The 18,945-nt window shown below is 45.1% G+C and overlaps 3 non-coding genes across 3 annotated transcripts; 2 read left to right on the top strand and 1 right to left on the bottom strand.

Annotated features, from left to right (window-relative positions):
• Positions 1-5,556: 5,556 nt before the first annotated feature.
• Trnac-gca lies at positions 5,557-5,628 on the top strand. Its single transcript has one exon. It is a non-coding gene; the product is annotated as a tRNA-Cys (tRNA).
• Positions 5,629-7,916: 2,288 nt separating this feature from the next.
• Trnac-gca lies at positions 7,917-7,988 on the top strand. The gene has a single exon. It is a non-coding gene; the product is annotated as a tRNA-Cys (tRNA).
• A 10,217-nt stretch (positions 7,989-18,205) lies between these two features.
• Trnac-gca lies at positions 18,206-18,277 on the bottom strand. The gene has a single exon. It is a non-coding gene; the product is annotated as a tRNA-Cys (tRNA).
• Between the last annotated feature and the right edge of the window lie 668 nt (positions 18,278-18,945).

The raw sequence follows: 18,945 nt of genomic DNA, 5'->3' as shown, positions 1-18,945 counted from the left end.
GGAATGGGTGGGTAGGGAAGTGGGGGGCGCTATGGGGGACTTTTGGGATAGCATTGGAAATGTAATTGAGGAAAATATGTAATAAAAATATTAAAAATTTTAAAAAAAAAGGAAGTGATGGCAGCAAAACACTAGCAAGTGTACATGCCAGGATTGAGACACCCAGGGTTGTCTATAGAGGTTTAGACCGTGCCCTAGGTAAGGAGTGGTGTTTTGGGTTCTGCTCAGACCAAGACTGTAATCTCATCTCTGAAAGGGGCCAACAGACCGTTGGCTATGAGATACAACCAGGTTGAAGTCACTCAAACTGTGGCAAGGACTGTGACCTTGAGACCCATTTACTGCAGGAAATCCATCCCATGGGAGGCTCTGGGATAGAGGAGGCAGCTCCTCCCCCTTTCCAGCCTCCCTTTTCATTTCTTTGAAGCCTTGCTGGATTCCCAAGATGCTTTCCATACTCTTCACTCCTAGTGGCCTCTGAATAGGCTCCTGCCGCTTCTGTGGATATACTTGGTTCATGGACTAGTCTCTTATTTGAACTAAACCTCTCTGAATAACACGAACAATATCTTACTTGTCTCTATGTAGTCGACATGGATGACAGGGACAAGTACCTAACAAGTCCCATGAGTGTTTGTTCAGTGAATGAATGATGGAGTCATGTGTTGGGCTGCATGTGTTATTCATAGAAGGCCCCAAACCAGCAGCTCCTGTTCTGACCACCAAGTGTAGATACAGAGGAAATGCCACTGTTGGGCATACTTTCCTCACCACACCTCAAGACAGAAGGGCTTCAAGGGGATAGTTAAGTTCAAGGAGATCAAAGGAGGACAGACTGCAGTACAGAGAGCTTGCCAGTGCCTAAAGCATTCTGAGATCTTGAAGTATAAGTGTACAACTTGTTCTGGTGTGGTGTCGTGGATGAAAGGTGCTAATGAGTGGCTATACCTAAGTGGGAGGCATAGCTAAGAGGTAGAGCATTTGACTACAGATCAGCAGGACTCTGATTCAAATCAGGTGCTCCACCCTTTTCCCTCAATGGTCACAATGCTGTTTTTCCTGCACTGACCCACCCTCTAAGACAGAGAGAAGAGTGAAAGGTCAAGCTTTTACTAGAAAGCTATCTTCTTCTATGTATAGCCTGAGTTCTGTCCATAAGGCCAGAGGACAGTTCTGTGTTGGCTCAGTCCTGGTGGAGACAGAGTCTTGCATCTGACTAAGGAAAGGAACAGTGGCAGCTGTGTGGATGTGGGTGTGTCTTGTGAGTCTGCCTGTGTGTCTATAGAGACTTTAAGGAGTGGCCATTTCCTTTTTTTCTTTAAAGATTCATTTACTTTTACCTTCTTTGTGTGTGTTTTGCCTACATGCATATCTGTACACCACATTTGTGCAGGGACCACAGAGAGTAGAAGTGGGCATTGGATCCCCTGAAACTGAGTTCCAGAACATTGTCAGCAGCTGTGTGGGTGCTAGGAGATGAACCTATATCCTCTGCAAGAGCAACTAATGCTCTTAACCACTGAGTGAGCAGTTTCTTCAGCCTTGTATCAGACTATTTAATTTTGATGTCTGCAGGATGGACACAGGGAGAGGTGACTCAGCAGATGGAGTTACATGTACTGTAAGCCAAATCCCTTTTACCCCAGAGACATGAGTCTTTCCTCCTGGGTTTAGAAATGTTGTGCGAGGTTTATTCGCATTATGGAGGGTATGTGGTTTTACTCAAAGTCTACTGATTGAAATATGGCTCACATCCAAAATGCGCCTTCACAGCTAACATGAGTGTGTAAGATATTTAGCACTATAGCCTCTCCATGGTCTCACACACTTGTCTAGCACAAAAGCTATCATCTTTTTTCATTTGCTTGTTTGTTTTTTGAGACATTGTTTCTCTGTATGGTGCTGGCTGTCCTAGAACTCCCTCTATAGACCAGGCTAGCCTCAAACTCAGAGCTCTATCTACCTCTGCCTCCCAAGTGCTTGGATTAAAGGTATGTACCACCATCACCCAGCAAAAGGTATCACCTTAATCTTGGCCAATTCCATGCTCTTGAGTAGGCCTATGAATACTGGGTAAATCACACAGAGAGGTAAGAATCATCCTGGAAGTGACAGAGGTCCAGCAACACCAGAGGGCTAGAAGATGAGGCCAATATTCATTGTGATGTTCCAGTGGTTTCTTAATTTTGCAGATTGAATTCCTGGCCTGAGGCTTCTCTCGGGGACCTGGCATTTCATGAACCTGGATGGGTTCTCATGCTTCTCTGCTGTGCTTTGACTTCCTCACATTTCTGCTAACCACTGTCCCTGTATTTCCATTAGCCCAAGGTGCCTGAATTAGTGTAACATCTGAAAAGGAGAGAAAAAGCTGGTGTCAGGATCACCAGGCCTCCACACCAGGGGATTCTTTGTCTTCCATGATTTTCTTGCTAAACAGGTGAACCGCTAAGAAAGAATACAAATTCAGGAGTGGGTTGGATTGATGAGAGCACTGAGGTACATAGGTCTTAACCACATCAAGAGCTCTGTACAATCTCCCTTGTTCACCAAGTGTCTCGGTTATTTTTCTTTTTTCTGTGATAAAATACCATGACCAAAAACAACTTATGGGAAAGAGTTTATTCGGTTTATGGTTTTAGAGGCAAAGTCCATCATGATAGGGAAACATGGCAGTTTAGCTCTGTGATCTGGTTGTGGGTCTGCTTTGTGTATGTTCATTCTAGGATCCCTGGCTGGCATGACAGCTGGAGCAGGAAGCTGAGAGTTCACATCATCAACCACAAGCACAGAGCAGACAGAAATGGTGTGAGGCTATTGAAGGATCCTCTAAGCTGCCGCATTACCTCACTCTCCCCAAACAGTGCCACCAAGTAGAGACCATGTGTTCAAATGCCCAAGACTGTGGGTGACATTTCTCATTCAATTCACTACCTCAAGCTACTCCTTTTTGTGGAAAGGGATTCTAGAATGAACATATGAGAAGCAGACCCAAGACCAGATTACAGAGTTAAACCAAACAGAAGAAGACTCAAGTCTTGAGGCAGAAATTTCTAATACCAGTCTACACAAGCTTATGTGTCCCCCAGTGCTGAGCTGTAAGTGTGAGAATAATGTGGGGTGTTGATGAAGCTGAACTTTGGGTGACAATTGTGGAAGTACTGGCTACCTCAACCATGACTCCTATACCTGGCACCCAAATTAGGTGCATTGGGTACTAATTGGGGGAAGAGGGGATTTTAGTTGATCCAAAGAGTTCAGAATATATATTCAGGGTATAAGTGAAATTCTCAGACATAGGAGGGACCACTGGGGGCATAGGATAGCAAACTCATGGTTGGAAATAGCATGTTCTATCAGTCACTGTTCTACTGCTGCGAAGAGACACCATGTCCAAGGCAACTCTTATAAAGGCAAGTATTTAATTGGGGGCTGGTTTAGTTTCAGAGGGTTGCTTAGTCCATTATCATAATGGCAGGCATGGTCCTAAGTGAAGTAACTGAGATCTGCATCCTGATTGCCAGAAAGAGAGAGAGACAGACAGACACAGACACAAACAGACGGATAGACAGACAGAGACTGAACCTGCTGAGGGTTTTCAAAACCTCAAAGTCCACCTCCAGTGCCACACCTTCTCCAACAAGGTCACACCTCCTAGTCCTTCAAAATAGTTCATCAGCTGTGGGCTAAGCATGTGAATATATGAGCCTGTGGAGGCCAATCTCATTCAAACCACCACACATGTCTAATCAGTTGGAACTGGCTGATCAATTTTTATAGTGTAAGAGTGAGAAGATAGTATAGTACATTAGAGACTCAAGAATAGACATAGACAACAAATCCCTAAGGATGTGTGAGGCCAGAGTGAGACACAGAACAGGAGAGCCTTTAAAGTAGACAAGACTCCAGGAAGGAAAGAGGGAGAGCAAGGCTTTAGCTCTGAACAGTAGTTCTCCAAACTGAGGCTCTACACTGTCCAGAAGAGGAATCTAGGATGCTAACCAGGAATGATTTCTATAAGTGTAACAGTCTTCCAGACCTTCTATGATGGAAGTCCTTTCAGGCCATAAAACTTGGCATGCAGACAGAACCACCTGACAAAATAAAAACAAAGATCTAATCCAAAGCCCACAGTTATGAGAAAGTATCTGTGGTGGTTTCAATATGCTTGGCCCAGGGAGTGGTACTATTAGGAGGCATGGTCTTATTGGAGTAGGTGTGGCCTTGTTGGGGGGAAGTGTGTCACTATGGGGGTAGACTTTGAGACCCTCCTCCAAGCAACGTAGAAGACAGTCTGCTCCTGGCTTCCTTTGGATGAAGATGTAGAACTCTCAGCTCCTCTCACAGCATGCCTGCCTGGACACTGCCATGCTCCTGCCTTGATTATAATGGACTGAACCTCTGAAGCAATTAAATGTTTTCCTTCTAAGAGTTGCCTTGGTCAGGGTGTCTGTTTACAGCAGTAAAACCCTAACTAAGACTCTAAATGTACTAACCCTGCCTGTTGGCTTCTGTAGTTCTGCTTCTGGCCAACTGTTCTTGTTAACTGAAGTATGTCAACCTAGGACATGAATATTTTTTTGTGCTTAAAAGCTCATCCTGAGAGAGGCTTGGGGCTATACTGAGATCCTGAACACCCAGTGTCGTCATTAGCTGGCTAATAACAACTTTCTATTGCCTTAAACCCATGTCCAAGTGGTCTTTTTTAGTGGATACCCCAAAACATAAGAGCTAGGAAGGACAGTGTAAGTTCAAGGTTAAACAGAGGCCCATCATAAAGAGGTCAGTCCATTGTGGCTATCTGACGTTTTGTGAGGAAGCCTCACAATGCATGTGGGTCTTTGTGTGCAAAGCACAGCACAGTGATGTGAATCCCAACAGTGAGAACGGGGGGTGTGTAAGTCAGATGAGAGCATCTGAAGCTTTCTGAAAATGGGAAATAAGAGAGGAAGAAGGAGAGAAGAAGGAAGCCAGGATCCTCTGCGCTGGGGTGTTTGGGGCAGAGGCCTTTTACCATAAATGTGGATTCTCTGTATGGTCTGGTCACTACCCAGGTGTTTTGTTTGGGCATGATTTTAATAATTGCCATTTTCCCTACAACAGAAGGAAGCAGATTAAATCACAAGTTGCAAACTGTCATTGAGTCAGAGGCATCCACTGAGCTTGTCTAAGATACAGGTCATCCTCTGGTCCCTTCCCAGAGAGTCTGGTTTAGTTCTTAGGTGGGACCTAAGATACGATTTTCTCTAGCCCTGCCCCCATTTATTGCCAGATTTCAGTTGAACATTCAGACCTCTACATCTGAATCTTGTAGGTGAGTCTGGAAGACACTCAAGCACAGACCTCCAGGACTTAATGCCCCTGTCTCAACTGGGAACTAGGGCATGATGATGATTGTTGCCAGGAGGAAGTGGCAGTGAGGTGGACAAAGGCAGCTCAGGGCTGGGCATCCTAGGAGCAAGCAGATGATGACAGAAGACTGGCAAGTATGCATGCCAGATGGTGAGTCAGGGAGTGGCATGAAGGTTTAGAATGTTTATTAGACATATATAAGCAGTTGGGGGTATAGCTCAGGGGTAGAGCATTTGACTGCAGATCAAGAGGTCCCCGGTTCAAATCCGGGTGCCCCCTACTTTTCTCTCCATGAACACTGAGTAGGTTGTATGCCCTTCAGGAGAGCCCCAGTCTTTTGAAACTTAGTCATTCTTGTAGGCCTGAGGCTAGTTTTCATTGATTCCATTCTGGTGGAGGCAGAGCTTGCCTCTAGTTCAGGAAGACAACAGTGACAGATGTTTGAACTGGGTACATTGATCATGGCTATACAGAGAAAACAGAATTGATAGACAGTGTGTGTAAATTGTGGGCATTGAATGCTCACACAGAGAAATTCTAAGAAATACTTGCACAGTTGCAGGGTAGAAAAGACTGATTTCTGCAAGGCAGAATATAGGATAAAGACTTGAAAGAGGCAACATGGTAGCCAGAATCTGAGGAATGTGTGAGGTCAAATCCTTTGGGGATATCACTCTTTCTTCCCAGGCCTTTCTTTACCTGATTCAGAAGGCCCACCTGCTTTGCAGGGGCTAATGGACTCTGCTTAAAGTCTTCCAAATGAAATTTGGGTATCAACAAAAAGTGTCTTCACAACACCATCTGGTATATTACAGCCTCACCAACTGGCAGCATGAATTATTCAACACAGCAGCTAGTGCCCAAGCTTATCAGTGATGTACCTCGAAATAAGGTTGTGAATGTTAAGTAAGTTACACAGAGAGGTGGAGAACTGGAAACATCCTGGAGTTGGCTGACTCACGCACCAGGCTAGATCCTGAGGCCAGTGTTCACTGTATCATTCTGATGGGCAATAAGGCTGGCTGAAGTCCTGGTGTCATGTTTCCTTAGGTCCTGATTCTTTTCCTGCATCATCTTTGTCTTTGCCATCCTTCCAATGATGGCTTTCCATGTTATTTATCCACAGATAGGCTTTTATTTAAACAAAGTACTGCTGCTAGAATCAGATTTGGTAACAAGAAAGATTCTCATGGCAGTACATAAAGCAAGGCTGGTCATCTGGCCTCATTGGACCCAAAGATATTAGTTTCTGTCCTATTGCTGTGAAGAGACATCATGACCTAGCAACTTAAAAAAGAAGCAGAGATGGTGAGTCCATGGGGAGCACAGTGGCAGGCATGACACTGGAGTAGTAGTTTAGAAGCTCACGTCTAATCTGAGAGTTGAAAGCAGGGTGCAGGGCTGGGGGTGGCTGTGCCAGGTGTGAGCTTTTTAAACCAAAGCCCACTCCCAGTGACAAACCTCCCCAACAAGGACCCATTTACTCCACTAAGGCCCTGCCCCCAAATCCTTCCCAAACAGTTCCACTACCTAGGGACGAAGCACTCAAATGCATAAGCCTGTAGGAGGTATTCACATTCAAACCACCACAATCCAGTAGGCTCTAAGGATGGAATGGAGACTCCCAGATCTTCCAGAACAAAGTGAGTGACACTAGCCCTCAGTTCCCCTAGACCACTCTGCAGTTTCTGGAGGGTACCACCGGTGCCTGCAGATTTAGCATAGATATGCTCGAATGTCACATTGCATGCCCTGATCCTCACGAAGGGTAAAACACAGAGCCCTTTCTGGCTGAAATGTTATGCTTGCTGGCCTCCAGTTACTGCAAAAGACAGAAGACAGAGAAAAGACTGATCCTCAGCTGCCTGGTTTCTGTGTCAATGGCATCTATCATCTCCCTGGTTTTCTTGCTGAAAATAGGTCAGTAGTTAAGAAAGACATGAACTTGAGGGATGGTGTTGCGGATCTATGAGAGCATTGGGACAACTTAGATATTAATCACATCAATAGCTCTACATGATCTTTCTGTCAGCCAACCATGAGGTAAGTCTTCTTCTGAATGTCATCATGAGTCTGAAGACTGACTTCCTCAGTCATTTACCGGGAAACTCTCTCCTGAGAGAAAGAAATGTCTTCCTCATCCCTGAGTCCATAACATGAGCAGGGACTGACACGTAACAAGCTCCATGTTTGCTGAGTGAATGAACGACCAAGTGAAATAAAAACACCTTCCCAAAGCCATGGAGTGTGGAGAAGGCTCTTCTGTGCTCAGTGTCAGGTTACTTTGAAAACTATTCTTGTCCTTACCAGTGTGTGATTTTAAGGACTCTTACAATGAGGTGTCTTTTCCAGGTGCAAGGCTGATGCCCTCACCACATTCTGAGGAATGGAGCACTGAGTAGGACAGGTTAAATAAAGTTGAAGACAAAGGAAGGCAAGCTGTAGTGAAGAGTGATTGCTAGTTTCTAGAAATCAGGGAGGCCACAGTGGAATATAAACCCATAGGCAGGCTGGGTGCAGTGCCAGATTAAAAAAAAAAAAATACTAACAAGAAGCTATATACAAATGGGGGTATAGCTCAGGGGTAGAGCATTTGACTGCAGATCAAGAGGTCCCTGGTTCAAATCCAGGTGCCCCCTACTTTTTGTCACTGAATCATTTTACTTGTAGTTCAGGAGCTCTGGAAAAGAACAATGAAGCACATCAAACTCTAATCCACAGCCGAAGCGCAGGCCTGATATCACTCAGGTGACTTAATGCACTTGTTAGAGGTTATAAGATATGAATCGTTGCTTCTGCTAGCCCTCAGGTTTTACTCTGGGGTTGTTGAAAAGCTCCCAGAGAGATGCTGGTGATCCACAGATGAAGCTGATCACCTCTTCTCCTGCCTCCTGGGCTGGAGCATCATGTCCTTGCAATGGAGTGGCTCCCAGGTTTCTGATTCCACCATGCCAGGCTGTAGGTCAGAGGCCCTGGACCTTGGGTCTGTATCCTGTGGCTGGAGCTCCTTCCCTGGGTTGCTGCAGATTACTGGCCACATGCACTTATGCCTTCCCCTACCCAGACCTGGGAAGGGGGTTCTAGGAGGCTCTCTAGGACAAATGCCCAGGGTAAGGTAGTGATGGAAGTCACCTAGGGGTTCTCACAGCATTAACCTGAACTTCTTGGTCTCTTTCCCTCTGTCCTGCATGCTAGCAGTTAAGAATCATGGGCAAGAAAAGTAAACCTGGGTCATACCCCCAGATCAATAACTAGAAACAAGAAGATGAGTTAAAGTTTTGATCTGTCCTTAAAAGCTCATCTCACTATCTAATGACAACCTAAGGACTCTGCTACTGCCTTGTGTTCTCTATATGCAATAGTCCACAGCTGCAGACATTATAGGAACACCAAAGATGTTTCCTAGGAAGACTTGCAGATGAATGTGAGACATGGCTGTCCTACTGGGCCATCCATCATAGTTTCAAATTAGGGAGATGCTGACCACGGAGGGCATGCCTGAATGGGAATAAAGATTTACAGGTTCCATCTCATAGCTCCTGCCTCTGAGTAGGGCAAGGACTTCTTTGGTGGTGGTGAGTTTTTTATTTCATTTTTAACAAGATCTTCCCATGATCCCAGTGGGAACTGGGAGCCTCCAAGTTTGTTTGATCCCCATAGTGAAGACTTCAAAAAAGGTCATGATTATGAGACATGTTGAAACATACTCACTCTTAAAAATAGAGTTGGGAATGTATCCCAATTTGGGCTCTCTCCACCAACCCAGCCTGGAACCTGCTGGCTACCTGCTGTTCAAATCTCTAAAGCTTGGTGGGTTGAACCTTCTTATGAAATGGCCTAAAGACTTAGTTTACTTAGTTTCATTATACCTCAAAGGAGACTGACAGACAGGCAAGCAGACAGGCATACACACATACACAACTGGCCTTGGACTTCTATCATGAACCTCCTGACCAGTAGTTAAACGCTCTTCCATCAAGATGGAGCTCACTTCAAGCAAGTTCTGTCACTGGTGCTATTTAATCACCATGGGCTTCTTCTGTCAACCCTTAGTTCTTATCGATTCTTAGGCCCCATATTGTGGCCTACCCTCTTTATATAAACCACTCCTCTTCCCATCACCAGCTGCCTCCCGAACCTTCCATTGAATAGATCTCCTCTGTCCTGCCTAGCGCATGCTCTTCCTGTGTCCAGCAGAGGGCATGCACTAGCTTGGTGTCATCTCCAGCTGGCATGGCATGACTTCCTGCTACTCCCATCCAGGACTCTATTCACTCCACTATCACCTTTTAGACCAGTGGCTGGGATTGTGTTCTTTACCAATCTTCTAGCTTTTTCTTTTCTTTATCCTAAGGCCACATTCTTGGAACTGGTCTTCCTGGGCTGACCTTGTGGGGAGCCTGATGCCAAGCCTGGTAACCAATCTCAGGAGGCCTTATTTTAGCAGGTCAGCACCCTTGGAAGAACAGGGATTGGGCTGCATTAGGATCCAAATGCAGTTCCCAAGGGGCTTCTCAATTAAGAAGAAGACTCCCCACACCACCCCACCCTGCTGCTGAGTGCATGCCTAGGCCCCTCAAACCACATGTTAAACATGCATCTTACCCACAAGGTATACCTAGAGGTCACAAAACTTCAAGGTCATGTTCAAACTCATATAACAGAGGTCCTGATGGTCAAAAGCCTCACAGGATGTGGTTATTCATGATAGACAGGTCTTGGCACTGGTGGATGAAAGAGAGTTGCTGGTCATTCTGTAAGAGATTCTGCTTGCTAGTCACATAAACCATCAAGGTCTGGCTCAGGTCACAAGACAGGGGGGGAATACAGGGACAAACAAGGCCCTCTGGGTCTGTTCCTTGCTGAGCTGTCCTTATCTATCTCTTGTCTCTCAGAATTAGAATATTGAGGGGGTGCATAGCTGACTCGGGAGCTAAAAGATACAATTATTAGGGAGCACCTGGATTTGAAACAGGGACCTCCTTGATCTGCAGTCAAATGCTATACCCTCTTGCTGACATACCTTGGGTTATTAGCACTAATAACCAGGTAGCCTCCTTCATTCTAAGACTATTTAGTACTGTGGTTCCTATCTGAGCTTGGTCTCTGGTAGACTTCTTTATTTTGGCTGCAAGTTTTCCCTTATCTTTGAGATTCTCCTAAAGCCTCCTTTATCTGATCTGATATTTCTCTTCCTTAATACTGTCTGGGATCCCTACACAGAACCAGTAAATAGAATTTCAGATTTTTTAATTTATCTGCTCCTCCATAGTCTTCTTCCCTCATCCTATGGCCTCAGACCTACTCAACACCAGAGCAGGTATTTGGCCAGAAAGTTTGCAGACTTTACATCATACCACTAGTCCCTTTCAGGAGGATATTGCCATCCTTGACTATAAGGAGACTTCAAGAACAAGCTGTTTGGCCCCTGAAATAGGGCTGAAGACTCTTCTGGCAAAACTCTGTGGATGCATAGCAGGACAAAACATGCTGAAAGATCTGTGCCTGCGCCAAGCAGACATAGAATGGCAATATGGCTGACCTCCTTGGTGTTGATACTCCTTTGGTCCAGTGTTTCTGTGCTGTCCTCCTGTTTCTTCCTTTAAGAATAGGAATGTTTATTCTGTGCCATGGTATGGCAGAACTACATAACCTGCGCTTGATTTACAACTAAGAGTTTGTCTTAGATCTCAGAAGTGACTTTGGACTTGTTGGACCTGTTAAGATTACGAGGACTCTTGAAGTTGGATTGAATGTTCTTTATATAATTACCTGGCCACAAGCCTGTGGGAGGCAGGAACAGAACGTCAAAGTTTTGTGGATGCATCATAGGTTTCAACACTTGGTCCTCAGATGGGAGAACTATTCTGGAAGGTTGTAAGACTTTTGATACACAATTCCTAACTGGCAGTCACTGCCACTGGGTGGTGGCTTGAAGGTTATAGTATGCCCCCCACCCCATCTCCAAGTCCACTCTTTCTGCTTCCTGCTTCTGGATTTTCCCTGATGCTCCTGCTGTCATCAACTCTACCATGCCTTCCTCAGTATGATGGGCCAAAACAATGGGTTCAAATAAATCTTTCCTTCGTAAGCTGTATTTTGCACAGTAGGAAGAAAAGTAATGAACAAAAAATCATTATAATTATGCCCACCATTTGCTGATTCTAGAAAAGGCCATAATGTTTTTCATGATATCTACTAGAAAGGAGAGCTTGAAAGTCACACGTTTTTTTAAAAGAAGAGAAAAACTAGACACAAATAGTGGACATCTGGATTTGAACCAAACACCTCTTGATGTGCAGTCAAATGCTCTACCCATGATCCACACACCCACCTGCTACTATAAAGTTTAATTAATGTGTTTCACTTCTAAAACCACTCCTAGATCCCTTGTAACCAGTATTGCCACTTCAGGAAAGATGCCCTGCAAAGCTTCCAGCCCTGAGTCAGAAGAAACTCATCAGCCTGTCCCCAAAACAGGTAGCAGGCTCCCCTCCTCAAAAGCCCTGCCATCTGTAGCCTTCGGTCACCAGGGCCAGGGAGCAGCCTGGAGAGACATAGCTGCTAAAAGGCCCTAAGTCAGGACTGAGCCATAGAAATGCAGACAGTGAGGCCTACTCAGGAGCTTGCACATGGGAACAAATTACTCCTCTCACCATTTGCATTACCCTCTAATGAGGAATTTAATCTATTTTTTGACCATGTCCTGAAATTTTAAGTAAAGTTTTAAATTAAAAAGTGAACGAATTCAGTTGATGGAGGAAACAGTAAGGCTGAGTAGCATCCAGTTTGTGGCCCAGTGAATGCCAACTGCTACTAACCAGACTTACTGTGAGAACTAGGGCCAAACCGGAAGTAGAAGACGAGATACCAGCAGCAAAACCCTTGTAGTTTGACACAGAGTGTGAGCACAGTTAGTCTCAGAGCAAGAGTAGACAATGCAGCCATGGTTGCTAAGGAGGTTAGTACCACTGAGAAGAAGGCAGACTGTAGGGGTAGCCAATCACTTTCTGGATGGATTTGTGGCCTGCTCCACAGGAGGGAATGCTGGTACTTAAAACTTGCCCAAGAGCCCCTGGCTGAGGATGTCATGGGTTTTAGGGGAGAACCTACCATGGAGTCATACTGTCAAGCTGCCTTCTAAATACTTATGTCTATACTTTGGTTGCAGAAGGCCTTTGGCCTTTTCCACCCTGCAGTAGGCATCAGTTACTGCAGATATTCACAACTGGCCAAAGTGCTAAGAATAAGAATTTAGAGTACTCATCCCTAAGTGGTACATCTATCTCAGCCTCGAACTCCCCAAGCTTCGGGGAGCATTGTGGAAGAGAGGATAGACAGAAGAGCTGGAGGAGGGGAGGAGAGCTGTGAAATGCTGTCTCCTGGGCATTGCATGGCCATTGCACTCATGAGTGCATAGCAGCTGTGGGTACCTGCACAAGCCAGAATCCCAGCACAAACCAAGAAGGGGCTTGTAAGACCCCACCTCTACCTGGCAGTTGATGGAAATTATGGAAATAGGGGAGAGTCACTTTTCTTTTTTGCTGTGGCAATGGATAGGTTGCCCTTTTTCTAGTAGATGACCACACACCCATTTGCATCCAGAGAACACTGTCTAGACTATGTGTTACTGTAAAAACAAAGAAGAGGGCATAAAGGTGGGAAAGGGATATGTTGGGGGTGTTTTTGGGGGAGTTGGAAGTGGGTATATATGATCAAAATACATTCTAAGCATGCATATACTTCTCTCAGCAGAAACAAAATAGTTTTATGTAAAGAAGAAAGCATATGCTTTGTACTGAAACTATAGGAAAGGTGGTTTCAAGACAAGACCCTGCTGCTCACAGATTTCAAGGTATAAAACTGAAGAGCCCTTGGGAAGATTTTTCCTTTGAACAGAGAAAGCCAATGTGGTGTCCTGCTGGTAAGAAACTGCCTGAGGATGAGCTTTCCGGATTCAGCTGACTAGACTCAGAAGATTCCAGTCCTCAAGGGGCTCAGCTACCACTCACGCTTGCAGCAGAACTTGACATCATCCATGGTTCTAATTTTTTAAAGCATGCAGAAGGTAAGGGTTATGGGGTCATGGAAATTTGTACCCATATTTTTTTAAGGAAAGATGAATTTTGCCTTTGAGACAAGACAATATTTAGCATGGTCAGATCTCTGAGAAGCTGATGTGTGAAGCTGTGAAGATAAAGCCTGAGCTGCAATGGAGACATTAGGATATTAGAGTCAGCAGGAACATTGGGTGTCTTCCAAGGAAGCCTGCAGACACAGAGTAGAGCTGGTCCAAGAGAGGCCATGGATGCTATAAAGATCAAGGTTATGCTTGGGAAGAGAAACCTATTGGAGCCTAGTGTAGCTCTGATGTTGCCAACATGTGCTCTAGGTGCTGGCTATGGAGCCATGGTGTTTACCATTGGCCCTGTGCAGTTTGGGCTTGCTGTCCTCCTCCCTTTGAAATTACAGTGTTTACTTTGTGCAATTATGTATTAGAAACATGCTATTTTTTATGGAAACTCACAGCTGTGAGATTGCACCTGGACTTGGACTCTTGAATGGAATTAGAGTCATTAAGACTTTAAGGAGTCTTGAATTTGGAAAAGGCACTTTGCATTATACAATGGCCCCAAATCTCTGGAGCCAAGGGTTGAATGTTATGGTTGGGATCTTAATTATCCTCCATGAGCTCATTATTTGAATACTTGTTTGACAGCTGGTGGCACTGTTTTTAGGATCTTTAAGAGATGGGGTCTACATATGAAGCCTAAGAAGAAGGAAGACCAAAATGTGGATGCTTCAGCGCTTTTTAGAAGGGTGAACAAAATACTGACAGGAGAAAATATGGAGACAAAGTGTGGAGCAGAGACTGAAGGAAAGGTCATCCAGAGACTGCCCCACCTGGAGATCTATCCCATATAGAGCCACCAAACCCAGATGCTATTGTGGATGCTGAGAAGTGCTTGCTGGTGGGAGCCTGATATGGCTGTCTCCTGAGAAGCTGTGCCAGAGCCTGACAAATACAGAGGCAGAAGCTCACAGCCAAACATTGGACTGAGCTTGGGGGTCCCCGATGGAGGAGTTGGAGAAGGGACTAAAGGAGTTGAGGAGGTTTGCAGCCCCATGGAGGGAAGCAACAGTGTTAACAGGCCAGACTGCCCAGAGCTCTCGGGGACTGGACCACCAACCAAAGAATACACATTGAGTGACCCATGGTGCTGGCCACATATGTAGCAGAGGATGGCCTTGTTGGAAATCAGTGGGAAGAGAGGCCCTTGGCCCTGAAGGTGTTCAATGCCCCAATGTAGGGGAATGCCAGGTGGGAAGACAGCGGTGGGTGAGTGGGTGGGGGGATAGGATAGGGGGTTTCTGAAGAGGAGACCTGAAAAGGGGTAAACATTTGAAATGTAAATAAAGAAAATATCCAATCCAAGGAGAGAGAGAGACAGAGAGGCAGAGAGAGAGAGAGAGAGAGAGAGAGAGAGAGTCTAGTTGACAGCAGATCACTAGGGTGAGCCTTTGAAGTTTGCACCTGTTCTGGCTCTTCATTGTCTGGATCTGTCAAGTGCTCCTGTCTGCATGAACTCTGCCATGCCTTCCCCACCATGAATACCTGAATCCATGAGACCAAATAAGTATTTCATCCTGTGAGTGAGCTAGTTTTGTCAGACAAAATAGTTATAGTGACACAGAAGTAACTAATACAGCCTAGAAACAATGCTAAGCATCAGCAGACAATACCTTAACATCTGCATGCTTGGGGGAATATGCGTCATCCCAGCAGACCATGGACAGCTCCTGAGCTTGTGCAACCACATTAGGGGTAGGAAATGAGAGCAAGCTGTAACATCAAGGTTACCAGGCAAAGTAACGGTCCCAGGCTGTGTGTCGATCAAGGAATGAGATACACTCACAAAAGGAGTTCATTTAATAGGTTCACTACCAAAAGTGGTCAGAGATGTCACATGCTATCTCCATCTGTCAGAGACTCATTAGCCCCACAGGGACAGAAAACACAAAGCATCGTCTCAAAGTAGTCAATGTAGTCTCTCAAACTCCTCTCTCAGAAGTGCGTTAAGACAGAAAATGCAGAATGCTGGGTTTTCTTACAGAATGTTCTGAGGTTCCTCAAAGCACTGGACCTCTAAAAGTTTCACCGAGGCACTAGATTTCTAGTCATCCCAACACAATGTAGGCATCTCCAGGACTGAGTTGTCAGGTAAACAGCTAAAAGCTTTGGGGGATTCTGATGGGGAAATCTGAAAATCTACAGCACATGGCTGAATATTTCTTCTTCTTCTTCTTCTTCTTCTTCTTCTTCTTCTTCTTCTTCTTCTTCTTCTTCTTCTTCTTCTTCTTCTTCTTCTTCTTTTCCTCCTCCTCCTCCTCCTTCTCTTTCTCCTTCTTCTCCTTCAGAAATTGAGGAACGGTGTCTTTAAAATCATTCAAGTATGGGTCTGAAGGGAGTCACTGCTGTTGGTTAGATGAGAGAGTCACAGTCAACAATCTATCCCCTGGTTTTCCCATCCTTACAATCTAAGGATTCGTTCTACATTACACTAGGAAATCCATCTTACCTGAGCTACATTTGAATTGGCCACCTGTGGATGAAGGTCTGAACAACAGGTTTTTAAATTGTTCCAGATGTGACATTTTAAATATAAGGGCAATTGGGTGTAGCCATAAAAACTGATCAGACTGATATAAATTTGTACTCATCTAACTTCATAAAATTTGTAAAAACTGCCCCTCTACACATGCTCTCTATAATTTGCTGCTGTTGATTAACTGGTTAAAATGGTTTTGGAATGTCTGCAGCTTACAGAAGTTCGAGAAGAATGCATCTGGAGTAGTCTCATCTGAGCTCTGGCTGTGGTCTCCAAATGTGAGGTAAGGGCAATCTCCCACTGCAGAGCAAGTCCCTAATCCATCTGGCTGGCTTCCAGACAGTAGAGGCTGGCTTGGCTGACAGAGATGACATAGAGCCTTGGTTTGGCTGAGACTTGATCCAGTGCTCTCATAAATCCACACTGCCATCCCTGAAGTTTCACTCTTTCTTAGCCATTGCTTTTTCAACAAGGAAAGTGAAACCATAGAAGTTACCGATGTCCTCAACATAGAAAACTGATGGCTTAGATTCATGAAGTTTGCAGGACTCAAGGGAAGCAGGGGTCAACAAGCCACTGAAGCTGCTCAATAAATACCCGCCTCAGCCTTGGCCTTTGTTGCTGCTTGAGCTCTGCCTCCTTTGGGATGATTCCAAAATCACCCACCCCTGTATAACTTACTCAGCACTCAGAGTCTGATTTAGGAGCACACGTGGGAAGAACTTAGTCAATTACCTGTTGCACAAGATCATTTTATATGGCCCTCTTGGAGAGAACACAATGCATAGATGTTTGGCCCAGCACAACTGAGTTGTCTGTGGAAGCATGTTTTGTCGTGACCTATATTGTAATCGGTAGACTTTGAGTAAACCCTACTACTGTCTGTAAGGTGGGTAGTCACCTGCACCAGCTGATGCTGTAAGAGGAAAGACTTGAAGTCTCTGGGGAAGGAGATCAGCCTACTGGCTTTCATGTCACCTCTTCCTAGTCTCCATGTCATGGGGTTGCTCTGAAACATGAGACTTGTCCTCCCCACAGCTAAGTGAGCTGCTTGTTAAAATCCCTCTCTGTAAAGACACAAAAACACTCTTATTTATGCCCCCTCACTTCTGTCTGTTCTGAACAGCCATGACTAACACACCTATTCAGCACATCTGCTACTATTGTCTTTCTTAATGAGATGCAAGATCCTGTCTCCACCCATACTAAACCAATGAAGAAACAGTCCCTGGCCCACTGGGCATATCTCAGACTCAAGATATTTTGTACACTGAGGGAAAAAAATAGGGGGTATTAAACTTGAACTAGAGACCTGTTGATCTGTGGATAAATGCTCTACCAAGGAGCTACACCCCCATTTTGGTACATTCCCCCATTATCACCTGTTCATCCATAACACCACACCCAGAATACTGTGGTCTTATAGTCTGTTGGCTTCTCTGCAGGCTCTGAGGACTGGAAAGCTCTGTACGGCAGTCTGTTCTCCCCCTCTCAGCCTTACCTAGTTGCCGAGGTTCCTCTGCCTTGGGGGGTTGTGAGGGCACCAGAGTTTCATCTAGAAAGTTGCCCTACTGTGATTTTTTTCCTCCAAACCCCCATGCAGCAGTCAGGACAACAGCTGTTGGATTAGGTCATAGTGAACCACTTATATTGCCTAGATACTCCACAGCCTCAAGAGGTGCTCCTTAATCCGTATCACTCATTCACTCACTCACAGAGCCTCTCAGGCACTGGTCCCTACCATCTAGGATGCAGAAATAGAAATAGTAAAACATCGTTCTTGTTCTTCAGAGTTTTAGCACAAATAGGGGACAAAGCCATGGATGCAAATATTTCCATAGGTGTGTTGGGAGGCTAAGCTAAGTCCACTGGAAGCTGAGAGTAAGAAACACCCTATAGTGAGGGTAGGATGAGCTGCTTGTGGGGTGGGGATGATAAGGAAGAGTTCCCAGAAGAATGTCAACTTCTAGGCTGGACTCGCCACAGTGACTGAGTCCCATGATTACTAACTTAAAGGGCAGTCATGCCACAGCATGCACGTGACCCAGATGGCCTCACAGCCCTTTGTTAACTCCTACCAGAGGTAAGGACACAGACCAGGCCTGAGAAAGATTTGGAACACAAGTGGAACACAGTTCAGTGGGCCATACTGGGAAGGCTAGAGAAGGCAATGAAAGTCATTATTTGACTCTGTTAATGTCTATGTCAGGAGTTTTACTCTCTGTCATCCAAAATAGATTCAGGCAAGGGGGCACCTGGATTTGAACCAGGGACCTCTTGATCTGCAGTCAAATGCTCTACCCCTGAGCTATACCCCCACCTTCATGCTTATGTCTCATAGGTCTTCTAAACCTGCATGGCAACTTCCTGACTGACACAGCCGTGACACATGCATTTGTCAGTTCTTACCATCATCGGCTTCTTCCTATGAGGCCCAGGCCTGAGCCTCTACCTTTGCACATCTAACTGCCACCTTCTCAGGACCAGTACCCACTTCCCTTCTGTGGTGGTTTGAATGAGAATGGCCCACATGGGTTATATATGTGAATTCTTGGTCCCCAGTTGGAGGAATTATTTGGGAAGGATTAGGAGGTTCAGCCTTGCTGAGAGAGGTTGTGTCACTGCCTAGCTTTGAGGTTTCCAAAGACCCAGGCTCTCCCTAGTGCTCCCGCTCTCTGCCTCATGACTGTAAGATTAAGATGTGAGCTCACAGCAGTTTTGTTACAGCAGTAGAAAATAACTAAGTAACCTTCATTTTCAGCTGAGGCAGGGGCATTAAATACTGGAAGTCTACAGCTAGAACATCTTTCAGACCCACACGGAAAAGTCAGACTCAAAGTGTTGGATGCTAAACAGACCATTTATATATAGCAAAGTTAGGGGAGACAAAAGCAAAATTCCTATCAACACCTAAGGGTTAAACTAGACTCTCTGAGAAGGGGACCAGGGGACACATTTAAAAAAAAAAAAAAAAAAAAAAAAAAAA

This window comes from Mus caroli, chromosome 6, assembly GCF_900094665.2.
Source record: "Mus caroli chromosome 6, CAROLI_EIJ_v1.1, whole genome shotgun sequence".
NCBI lineage: Eukaryota > Metazoa > Chordata > Mammalia > Rodentia > Muridae > Mus > Mus caroli.
Note: the sequence above shows the minus strand (reverse complement) of the source record. Positions and strands in the feature narration are given on the sequence as shown.